Source organism: Aquila chrysaetos, chromosome Z (assembly GCF_900496995.4).
Source record: "Aquila chrysaetos chrysaetos chromosome Z, bAquChr1.4, whole genome shotgun sequence".
NCBI lineage: Eukaryota > Metazoa > Chordata > Aves > Accipitriformes > Accipitridae > Aquila > Aquila chrysaetos.
Genome location: NC_044030.1, coordinates 58,504,988 through 58,516,304, shown reverse-complemented (window position 1 = coordinate 58,516,304; position 11,317 = coordinate 58,504,988). Strand labels below are relative to the sequence as shown.

At 45.0% G+C, this 11,317-nt stretch overlaps 1 protein-coding gene across 1 annotated transcript in view; it reads left to right on the top strand.

The window, feature by feature from the left end:
• The first annotated feature begins 11,014 nt into the window (after window positions 1-11,014).
• KANK1 (KN motif and ankyrin repeat domains 1) overlaps window positions 11,015-11,317 on the top strand; it is a 106,915-nt gene continuing 106,612 nt past the window's right edge. The window contains 1 exon segment of the mRNA XM_030004776.2: window positions 11,015-11,120. The gene's annotated coding sequence lies outside the window, so the exon portion shown is untranslated.

Sequence of the window (11,317 nt, the reverse complement as noted above, 5' to 3'; positions counted from 1 at the left end):
CCCTACGTATCCACTGTTCAGAAATACTGGGCTGATACTCGCCATGTCTTACCAATGCTCTGCCAGAGATTCTCTGAGCAAATCAAAAATAGCAATAAAATAATGTGTATATGCACAGCTAGGAGCACAGTAGTGCTGGCACTTGAGGATTTTCTGTCATCTGACAGCCATTTTGTATATATATTAAAGCTTAGTCAAATTGACTTTGGAGGAGCTAGAACATCTCATCACTTTGATTTCAACGCAGAAGTTGTCAAGCCACAAAGCTTCTCTGATATTCCTGCCTTAAGTTTCTGTAAATAGGTGTGTGAGCATGGGAGGTCCTTGAAAATGTGACCAGTGTATCTGTACTGTAGGTTAGAAGCAGTAGGTACTCCCTGTGAGCCTTTTCTCTCTCCTTTGTGTAAATCTTTATACCTTTGCCTAAAACCCAGAGTAGTACAGAGGCTACGGAAGGGGTCAGAGTAAGGGATGGAAGTCTATTCTGCATCGCCTCAAGGTTCATGTTTCTGTGCTGTGTTGCAAAATGGTAATGTTAATGCTCTTGGTCTGAACAGATAGCCTTTTGTGGCTGGCTAAACTTCGGAAAAGTTTTGGGGTAAAGAGGAGCGTTTTGTTTTCCTTCCTTCCCCAAGTAAAATCTTTGCTTGACTGATGCTTAAATACCTAGGTTAGGCCGTCTTTGCCCTGCCAAAATCCAGTGAGGTTTTCTTTGCCAAAACTGAGGTAAGCTCCAGATAAAACCTCACATGTGGTGAGTTATCTTTCCAATTCCTTTAAGAATTTTGTTCTCTTGCAACGAATTACTCACATAAAAGCACTTGATAAACCATGTCTAGACTGCAAAGACCTGGATTTGACTGAATCTAATTAAAGCAAGGGTGGCTTGCAGGTGAGGATTTAACTGCAGTATATTATCCTAGCTTTTGCTAGGAAGAGATTGGCCTTAACTGAGATGGTTTTGACTTGCATGCAGAGGTGAATTGAAGTCAGGTAGTTAAAATGGTACTTCCCCCCACCTGCTTAGCCTGCCACATGGTGAAAGTCATTTGCCCACAGTGGGATGGCTGAACAGCTCATGGAGGTGCAGGTTTCAGTGAAGTGTCCAGAGAAAAAATTAAATCCATTTCCTGCTGGTTTTGGAGAATTAGGAGAATAATTTTGGAGAGTTATCAGGAAGCTTCTGACTGTGATGCTGAGATAGGAGGCTTCTTAAAATATCCCTGTTAGAAATACTGGTTTTGACACTGGCAGTTAAACAAGCTCAATGCGCAGCTCTGACCCCGGTCCATGCCGTCCGACCACCCTCCTGACTAAGCTTGTGAGTTCATCGGCCCATCTGTGCCCATCGCCTCATCTTGATCACTTAAGCCAGGTTGATTACCAGCCGCCTATTGATTAAGAGGGATTAGGGGAGGCCTGGATGTCTAACACAACTGGTTTCTCCCACCTCTGAACAACTTGGAGTGAAGTTGTGGCGTTGCCTGTGGGTCCCTCCGGGGAGCTGTTCAGGGTAGTTTTTTGTTGCAGTACGAAGAAGCACAATGTAACTCCTGGCTTCTGGTAGTTTTACCTCGTGGCCTTGAATGTTTGCCCAGACATGTCTGTGAAGCATCTCACATCTTGGCTGTTCTCATGCTTTTGCTATTCCTCTGTCTCGGCTCTCCAGACTCCTTTTATTTCCTGTAACTTTTCTATCTAGCGCATGCTTTGTTCACTGCCTGTCAAGTTGTGCCTGCTCCTCCTCTTTCACCCTGCCCCTGAATGCTCGCTCTGTTTATTCAAAGTCTCTAAGACAATACAGAAAAGGGGGGTAACGAGAAGAAAATGGAAGAAATAAAAGGGAGAAGTGAAAGAACTATCCCTGACAGGATTCAGGCTCCTCTGTTCAATCTGACAAGTAAAACTTTTTCTTGAGAGGCTGTCCTTCCTTTTGCATTTTCAGCCTGTCGTCACATTTCTGCTTAGTTTTGAACTTTGTCTCAAGGAGCTATTGCAGGAGCAGAAGTGATGAGCCAGCCATGCAATTCCTTTTCTCATTGCAAGTTGGGCGGGGTGGGGGGAAGATATAGCTGCCCCTCGCTGTAACACAGCAGCAACTACCACGACTTTTCAGGCTGCTGCAGTCTTACAAGATGTTCTACTTTGGAAATGGAAAAAGACGACATACTGGGCTATTCTTGGTACCAAGCTCAAGCTTCAGCATTGCAAAGAAAATTTATGTGTATCTAATAAAAGATACACATATTACTTCATGACAGTTTGCAGAGAGGGAACTTTTCCTGGCAAGGAACATTGGCCTGAATCTTGTCTTGTCCGTGCATGTCTGAGAACTTGCGTTTTTGCCATCTTCTCAAACAGAGCAGAATCCAACCTGGGATAAATCCCATGGGGGCCAGGGGTCACAACAAGCAAATGCTTTGAGGTGCCACAGGTGCTTTTGTGAGTACTCTCTAGCCTCGGTTGTTTGCAGCTGGGTAGTGCCGGCTGTGGACTAGCCCTCTTGCTGCCTTCTGCTCTGGCCACAGCTGTGACCAGCTGGGCCGGTGGCATAAGGCATGCACTTGCTCTGCCAGCTGCTCTCTTAAGCTCTTCCTGCTTTCTGCAGGAATCTGGTGTTTTCTTAGCTGTGAACACTCTTCTAGCCTGATTTATGCACGGTTTTTTTGAACTGATCTTTTGATTTCCTTTCACAGTTAACCTGTTATTTGAGAACTGGTTGTTACAGGACTACTTACATTCTGGGTGAAGAATAGCCACAAATTGTGTTGTACGTTTCTGTGTGAATTATGTTTTGTTACTGTGGAAAAAAGCTGTTGTGCTCCATGACTGGTTTATAATTCATCTTGGATGGCCCGAGAGGGACTGAAGTTGGGCAAGGTGAATGATGGTCAGTGCTGATATTGAAAGTGAAGATGGAGTTACAGGCAAAGGCGGCTCTTGGTTATCTTTCTTATCATGAAAAAGAGATAATATTCATCTTGCTAGACTGAGATGCTGAGCTGCTCTGTGATCTAGGAAGTCTCCACTAACTCCATCCATTTCCTCAGTTGTTTCTTGAAAACTTCATTTTAAGTCATGGTTTAATTTCTGTCTGAAGGGAGGAGACCCTTCTTACTTTCACCTTGCTGGCTATCTGGAGTGATAGAAATTGCATCAGAAGCTGGATGGGGTTTTTTGTAGACAAGTTTCTCTTCTGTGTGGCTCTGGCATTCATCAGTCCTGTTCATGATAGAAGTTGCAGGTCATTGAGATATTTTAACTCCTGACCTAATACCATGTGACTGTTTCCTCTGCTCTTGCCCAGTTTGCTCAATTCTCTGTTTGGTCAGCAGCTGGGGAGCTGCTGGGAGCTTGGCTGGCGACGGGCTGGCCTTGGCTCCAGGTTGCACACAGAGCTGGCTTGTTGCTGGTATTAGCCTTGTCTGCCAACCGATGCGACTGGCGGGCTGAGCAGGAGGCTGCAAAGTTAAAAAGCTGTCAGTGCTCTCAGCCCGGGGGCAGGGCTGGATGGCAAAGTCCGTCAGGTCATGCTTATGGGGGGACAAGGGTGACGTGGGTGCACGCCCTGCACTCGGGAAGGAAAGCAGGCTGAGCCTGTGCTGTGGAGGCTGCCTGCTGCAGAGCTGCACTGTCCTCGTACCTGTGTTTCCTTAGGTTTGCTGAAGTGTAACTGTAAACTGCCATTTCCTACTTTCTTCTTTGTATATCTATCTTCGGTGTTCCTTTTAACCCTGATTTTTTCCTTCAAGTTGCCTGTTACTTATAACTCCTAATTCCAGTTTAATGACTTTTTTTGTGTCTGGGGATTGTACGTTATTTGCATCACAACAGAGCCCCGTGAGAGACTTGGAGTAATGTCAGCTCTGGATCTGGCGGTAGGCAGTTCAAAGCGCCAGGCATGAATTTTATCAAGTTGATACGCTTGTGCTGCTAAGTTCGAAGACACTGATCCAGTTTGAACGAGGCAGGGGGCAGGTCAAGCAGCACATCTGAGAGTTGCCTGGCCAGCAAAACTTGTTTTAATGAGAAATAATAGAAGAGTAACAAGTCTGTCACAAGGAGAAGTTTCAGGAGTTCAGTTTTATGCCACCCATAGTAAAAATAAGTTCATAAACATCAAGATTTAGTCAGTCACTTTTTGGCTTGTGTATTATGGCCTGTTCGTTCAAGGAGGTCGTAAAATCACTTTCTGAAAGCCTGCTAATAAAACACATCAGTTAAAATGAGGATGGAGACTGGAAGAAACTACTTAGTTCTGTGGATTGTTTCTTTCAACACATTGAATTAATAATGTTTTTTTAATTAAGGGTTCATCATACCAGAACTATGTAGCAAGTTATTCTTCTAATCCACTTCCCCCCAAGCTGCATTTCTTTTTAATTGCCAAGTGCTATATGTGCTAGTAGAAACACAGGAAAATATGAATATATCTGTCCTGAGAGAATATTTGAGGGAGGACGTTGAAAGCAGTCTGCTAGCATGTGGGTTTTTTTTTTAGGTTGCAAGTAAGTGTGTGTATGCTTCATTTTAAAGAGGACAAAAGGAGATGGCTATTAAACCTCAGCTCTGCCTTCACTTTTCCCAGCTGCTCTCTCAGATCTTTAAGCTCACTTCTTACTTCTCTCGCTCAGCTCAGGCCCAAAGGTCGCAAAGGGGTCATTGCTTTTGGAGATCTGTCAGTGTCTAAGTATCCTTTGGAGAGCAAAGCAAAGAAAAACCATCTCCTGTCACCCCCTCATTTGTAGTACATCCAACAAGTTCTGCTTCGGTGCTGTTGAAGTGTCCTGCAGCTCCTTTCCTGTTTGTGAGTTTTGATGGATCCCTGTTCTGTCAGCTTGCATCAGATAGGTAGCAAGAGAAGGAATCGCTTCTCCAGAAGGAACTTCTCACATGCTGTGAATGCAAATGGGCCATTTGCTCCCCTCCCACCACCTAAATCTTTCCTCTCTGGCTGTGTGGGATTTAGTGCCAGCTCACAACATGAGGGTGACAGCTGGTTGGTGTCCAAAGTCCTTTGTGTTGTTTCAACTTGAATCAGGAAATGATTTGTCAGAGGATCAAAGCACTCTTGGGTGAATTAACTTTTTTTGCCAAACTGTGGGTTTGATGCAGATGTAAATATTGTCTGATATTTATAGGGACTACCAGTGCTCCTGATGCAGGAGTGATTTCTTGCTATCGCCCAAATCATATTGGAGTTGGCATGACTAATTTCATAGAGCAGCCTGCATGGACTCTTAGAGATCGCATTTGGAAATAGCACCAGGTGTGCCAGTAGTTGCATGCAGATGGGCAGGAGAAGGTCTTTCAGCTTATCTCGTGATACAACTCTTACACCAGCAAACAAACTTCCAGTGTTGGCAGCGACTTGTCTCTTTGCTGCCACTTCTGCCTCCGTTTCTGAAAGGCGGTTGCATGTCAGTTGGCATTGCCCTGGCCTTTGGAGGCTTTCTGAGGCCATGAAGATGTGACTTCACCCCTGCACTGCTCTCAGGGCTTGTGCCAACAGCAGGGCTGAGGAGCACTCATTGCACAATGCAAATATGCGGTAGGGTAAGACCCCTGGACAGGACTTTGCTGGGTGCATAGCTTGTGTGTGTGTTTGTAAATACTTTATTGGAAATACCACACTGTGGAAGAGTAAGAGAAGGGGTGAGGTCCTGTGCTTGGGATTCCCTCTTTCCCTGGGAGGTGGGTAGGGTGTTGCTATAGGGCAGGCGTGTGCATGCCCGTGCGGACGGGCAGCCCTGGTGGAAGAAGCGTGAGCTGCAGGCACAGATGGAGGTGGTCTTTGGTTAAAGGCTGTGGGCTGAAAGCAAATAAGGCTGAATGAGGTTGCTGGTGCCTGGGGGGAAGGGCGGGGGAGGGTGTGGGTCAGTGGGGAAGGCAGTAAGGTATGGGCTGGATAACATCACCTTTCAGCAGCTGTTACAGCAAAGCTTGCTGGGGGTGCTGCCTTTTGTCCATGCCGGGACATAGTTCTGCATGACTATTCAAGACAGCAGTCCCAGTATTTTTGAAGGACTGATGCGTTGCCTTCAATATGTAGGAAAAGGGTGATTTGTTTTCTTTAAAAAGTACATTTTATTTGGGTGAAATACACCCAAACCTGAAGTACCTTGCTTTCCCCTGGTCTCAGATTTGAAGCACCATGTTTGTCTGTGACCCTAAAGTAACCCCTCCCCATACATGCACACCCCCCCTTTCTGGGCAGGAGGGCTAGGCCCTGCTCTCCAGAAGTGAATAGATGATAACACTGCATGGTGGCCCAGCTATCTACCATCTGCTGGTGTCTATCAGGTATCCATAGGCACCTGAGGGAGCAGAGCCTTCCCTTGACAGGACACCTCTCCTTGACTCGCAGCTTAGTCTCTTCGTGCATGGAAATCTGGGATGACAGCAAGACCACAGTCCTGCTCTGCTGCCTGCAGAGCCTTTGGGGATGTGAAAGGCTTGTGCTGCAGGACTGCATAGTTGCAAGCAGGTGGGGTTTGTGCTCTGGAGTGGGGGGAAGAAGACTGTTGATACATCGTGAACTCTGGGCTATTGAGTTAGTATTTGTCTGGTACACCTGAGGGCAAAGTCGTAAGAAACACATGGTGTCAGGATGCTTGACTGATAGGAGCAGAGTTGGATTGAGGCACAGAAAAGACTTGAAGTGAGCTGTTAATCAGTAACAAACTGAGTTATCCTGCAACAGCTTGTGATGCCAAGTAGAGATGTACACTGTATAAAAGGAAGGAATGTGCACAACTGTGTTTATTCCAAGTGGGGAAGGACTTGCCCTCACTTTTGCACTCAAACAAAGGGCATTTTACTGCTTTTGAGAAGGAGCAACAAGGTTAGTAGGAAATGTGTCCCTATGGATTTTCTTCTCTTCCAGTTCTTCAGATCTGATAGCATTGGTGTAAAAAATGCTCAGTAATCACCCAGAGGATAGCTGCGTAATTCCTGCTTAGCCAGTCTGGGTTCTGGCCACTGGCATTCCTGATCCAGCCTGTCTGCATCTGCAGGGTCCTCTGGCTGACCTCTTCCAGGTTACCTGTCCAAAGAAGGGCTTGAAGCCAGTCAGTTCATCAGAGAGGAGCTTGTACATGGGAACTGATTAACCTACAATGGTGTATCCTACAGTCGAGAATTTCTGCTTTAAAAAGAAAAAAACCAAAACAAACAGTATTCTCATTGCTTGCCCAGAGCAAAATCTGGTATGTTTAAGAAAGTACCTGGTCCTTGACATTTCCATTTTTTTAGCTGTTGGCTTGGAATTGCACACCTGCGATTGAACTGCAGGTGTCTTCAGATTCAAGTGAAGTAAAACATTCTTGCTTCTCAGATTTCAGTGAATTTTGTGTGCTGTGGTAAGGCCAGAAACTATAATCCTTTTTTTCAGGGGAAAATATGTGGCTGAGATTGCTGGGTGGATAGAAGGAAAAGCAGTTTCAGGATGGGGACACAGGAATGAAAAATTGATGTGAGAAAACACAGCTGACTAAGCTGCACATCTGCTGTGCATTCAACATGTACTCTGTGTGCCCAGGACGTGATAACACAGTAAAAAAAAATATACTTTCTCTTGCCTGTTGCTGTCCGGTTGGCCTGTTGTGCAGCAAGGCGTTTCTACCCTGTTGCAATTTATTCAGAGAGTTTATATCAGGGAAACTTCTTCACCTAAGAGATGATGCAAGGACTCTTCCTCATGTGAAGTCATCTTTTTGAAAGCATCTATGACTGTGGCATGCTGACCTGTCATCAAAATCGCTGTGCAACATTAAGTTGGTGCTCTGAAATTTAACCAGGCTTAAAATAACGTAGGCAAGAGCGATGCTGCTTTTCTTTTGTCTTTTCTCGCTGCTGATAGGGGAAATGTTACAAACTGATCTTGTGAGATGATTGTCTCTTTTAATGGCATTTTTCAGAACAAATCAAACCTATGCCGTCAAGTGCCTGTTCCTAGATAAGCAGGTACTTTGCAGCTAGAAGCTTTGCAGTGCCTGGGTAAGGACGTTAATTAGCAGCATTCTTCCTAGCTGGTGTCCTCTTTCACTCTTCTCAGATTGCCAAGGGTAAGAATGAAGAGGAGAAACTCATCTGATGGTCTCTTTTCATGGCTTGATGCTGGCCACCCTGAGGCTGTTTATGCCAAGCATGCTGAGTGGGGTTCAGTTTAAATTTTCACCGGTGGTTCTGGTGGAGCCCAGGGCCTTTGGCGAGCAGAGAAGTTGCCATTGCTTCCTTGCCTGTCCAGGTCGCTCCCTTCTCCTGGAGCACTCCTTGTCGGTCACTCTGCTGAGAGGTGCTGGGGGAGGAGGGCACGGCCCTTTCAGTATGAAGGGCAGGAACCAGCATTGTCACTGCAGGCTGCAGGTTTGCTTGTGCTCATCAGGTTTCACCAAGGATTTACTGTGACGTGGCTCAAGGGGAAAAAACCCAACACCTTTCCCCCAAACTCTCTCTCACTCTGCCTAGCACTTCATTGTCGGAGCAAGAAGTTGCCTTTCTCTCAGCTTCATTTTGTTCATTAACCATTGCTCTAAGAAAGCAGTCGCTTATTTGTTACTGTTTTGATAGGGTGTGGGTATCTGTTGAGAATAAAACATGGAAGTAAATCTATAAGCTTTTTTCCAATTGCATAGCAAAAATGAAATTTCTGTAACTACCTTTAGGAGAACAACTTTTCACTTATGGTTGTGTAGAAGCTGTTTTGTGGCAGCCTTACAGTGTATATATAGATCCCCCCATTCCTCCCAAAACTTGTTGGTCCTATTGTTACAGAAGGCTTTTGTTGATAGTACAGATATATTAACATTGTAGCACAACACATACAACCTGCTACTCTTGACCCCTGAGGTTTTTGTGGAAGGTCACAACGGAGAGGCTGGAATTCCTGCGTTAATCACACTGAAGCAGAATATCCGTGCTGGTTTTCCCAAAAGATTAACAGAATGATACCACATTGCTTTGAAATGTGATCTCAGAGCATCTAGCTCATAGGGACAGTTTCTTTCGTGTTTAACATATGCACGGATTTTGTGAATTTTTAAACTATGTAATTATTACTCATTGGAATAAAATGTGAATGATAGTTTATTGCACTGGTTGTCTGCTACTGCTTTTGTCTCACCAGAAGTTTTCACTGCGCTCCTGTGGAGTAGCAGTGAAGAGGAAGACTTTGTTTGCCTGGTTTTGTGAAGGGAATGTTTTGAGGTAAATGAGCTGCACCTATTATGCAGTTGCTGAAATGTGCAGTAAGGTACAGGTTTGAAAAATAAACAAATACATTAAAAATTGCCCAGTGGTTAGGCTTGATAGATGCAATTCTGCAGGCATCTTTGCAGTCTAAGCTGAAGGTGCTGATGTTGCTGTTTTAGGACTTTGGGGAGAGCATCCCAGAAACTGTGAGCCTTTCCCTCCTTAGAGCTTTGCTCACATAGCAAGTAGCTCTTTGGCTCCAATCCAGCTATGCTGTGAAATGTGGTATCAAAGTATCTGCTGCATTGTGAGCAACTGATTTATTAATTATGGGCCCTGGCATGGTCAACACAGCTGGGACCTTTTGTAGATGCCCATGTTTCATACAGTGTTTGTGTTTTTCTCTATGCTCTCAGTCTGCCGTGGTGTGAGAGTACACCAGGATGACTTGGCATTGTCCTGGGTTCCGGATGCTCAGAGCATTTCCAAACTGGACTGCACCTCCAGGGAAAAGATGAGCATACCTGATTCTCACTGCTGTTTCCCCCCCCAGAGCAGTCTAGTCTCCAGCCCTTCTGGAAACAGTGTCTTACTATTAATGATACAAGGCACTTACTTTCTCTCAGAAGTTAAGCACTGATAAAGAGAATTGGAAAACTTGTTTATGCACCTGAATTTCCCCTCCTCCCTGTTGCCCCAAACCCTCGTGTATGTATAGACAAGCTATAGATTACAACATTTTTTTGGATGGAAGCCCTCTATAATATTGGTTTCTTTCTGTCACTGCTGATAAAACAGTGTCATGAAGACAGTGTAATGAAGACAGTCTCTGCAGGGCAGAGGGAGAGGTGTTCACGTTTCTAGCGGGTACTCCAGATGTTTATGTAATGTGCCTAAGCTTGCAGTGGAATACAAAATATTTGTGAAAGGCCCCCAGGTCTATCCATGGATAAGCTATTTGTGTAGGTTTTCTGAACAAAGCAGGAGAAGGAGCTTAACTGACAAGCCCTAATTAGCTCTGTGCCTTAACAACTCTTTCCCAGGAGAATGACTTGGGGAAGGTTGTTATCAAACCACTTCTAAATTGGAATCTTAAAACTATAGTGTTGACTTTTCCCTTCTCTTGTGTTTACTGGAAAAGCAAATACTGAAAAAGACTTGGGAAATTCTTCCTCTTTCATAGTGGCAATTAAGTGATTCCAACCAGGATTTGATGCAAACTCAGATCTTTGCTCTGTAGCAGTTTGTGCTGAAATGCACATCAATTTTCCTCCCTTTTCACCACAAACGAGCTGTATGGATGGATTGCTTCTGCTGAAGGTCCTTGGTCTGATGGAGGTATGTGGTTGTGCTGAGGAGCAGGCAGGCACGGCACAGGTGTGTAAGAGAAGTGTCACTGTGCAGGCGCGGGTGGATGGTTAGTGACAGGATGCGGCTGGTGCCCTGGCAGACATCCTCACAAGTGCTGCAGGAGCGGGTGCAGTGGGTGCGTGGGGTCAGAGGAGAACAAAGTGACGCTACATTGTCAGTGGTGGGGAAGAAAGCTGAAAACTCCTCGCGTAGCTCGCTGTTGCCTTGGCTTTGAGCTGGCAGCACTGTTGTTGTGTCTTTGTAACGTATGCACAGCTTAAGTCCAAAGTAAATTTCTCCTGCCCTAAAGAGTTTTGTTCTCTCAGGGCCTCATGAGAAATCTTCTTAATTGATGGTTTGCACATAATCTAAGCCTGGAGTGTCAGTGTGACTTTTCCATTCATATTGGTTCACGGATGAAAGAATGTGTGGCAAATACCCAGCGTAATTATGCATGTTTCTAATGTTTCAGCTTGTATAATACCGCCCACCTTCCCAGAGAGGTCAAGTTACTGTTTCAGGCATTGCAGTTCAATGATGTACGGTGTGCTAGAGAGAAACGGTGGACTAACAGCCCTGTAAGTTTAGTCTTTTTTTTACTTTTTCATGAAAGAGTGAAATCTGATCTGGTTTGTGTCACTGAGTAGGTTTAGGTGTTACAATCTAATGGACTATTTAAAATATATCTAAATAGGAGAGTGCTTGTGGCTTGAAGTGGTGATTTGTTTTTGAATGGCCGTACTTAATGTCGAAGAAGTATTGGGGGGGGGGGGGG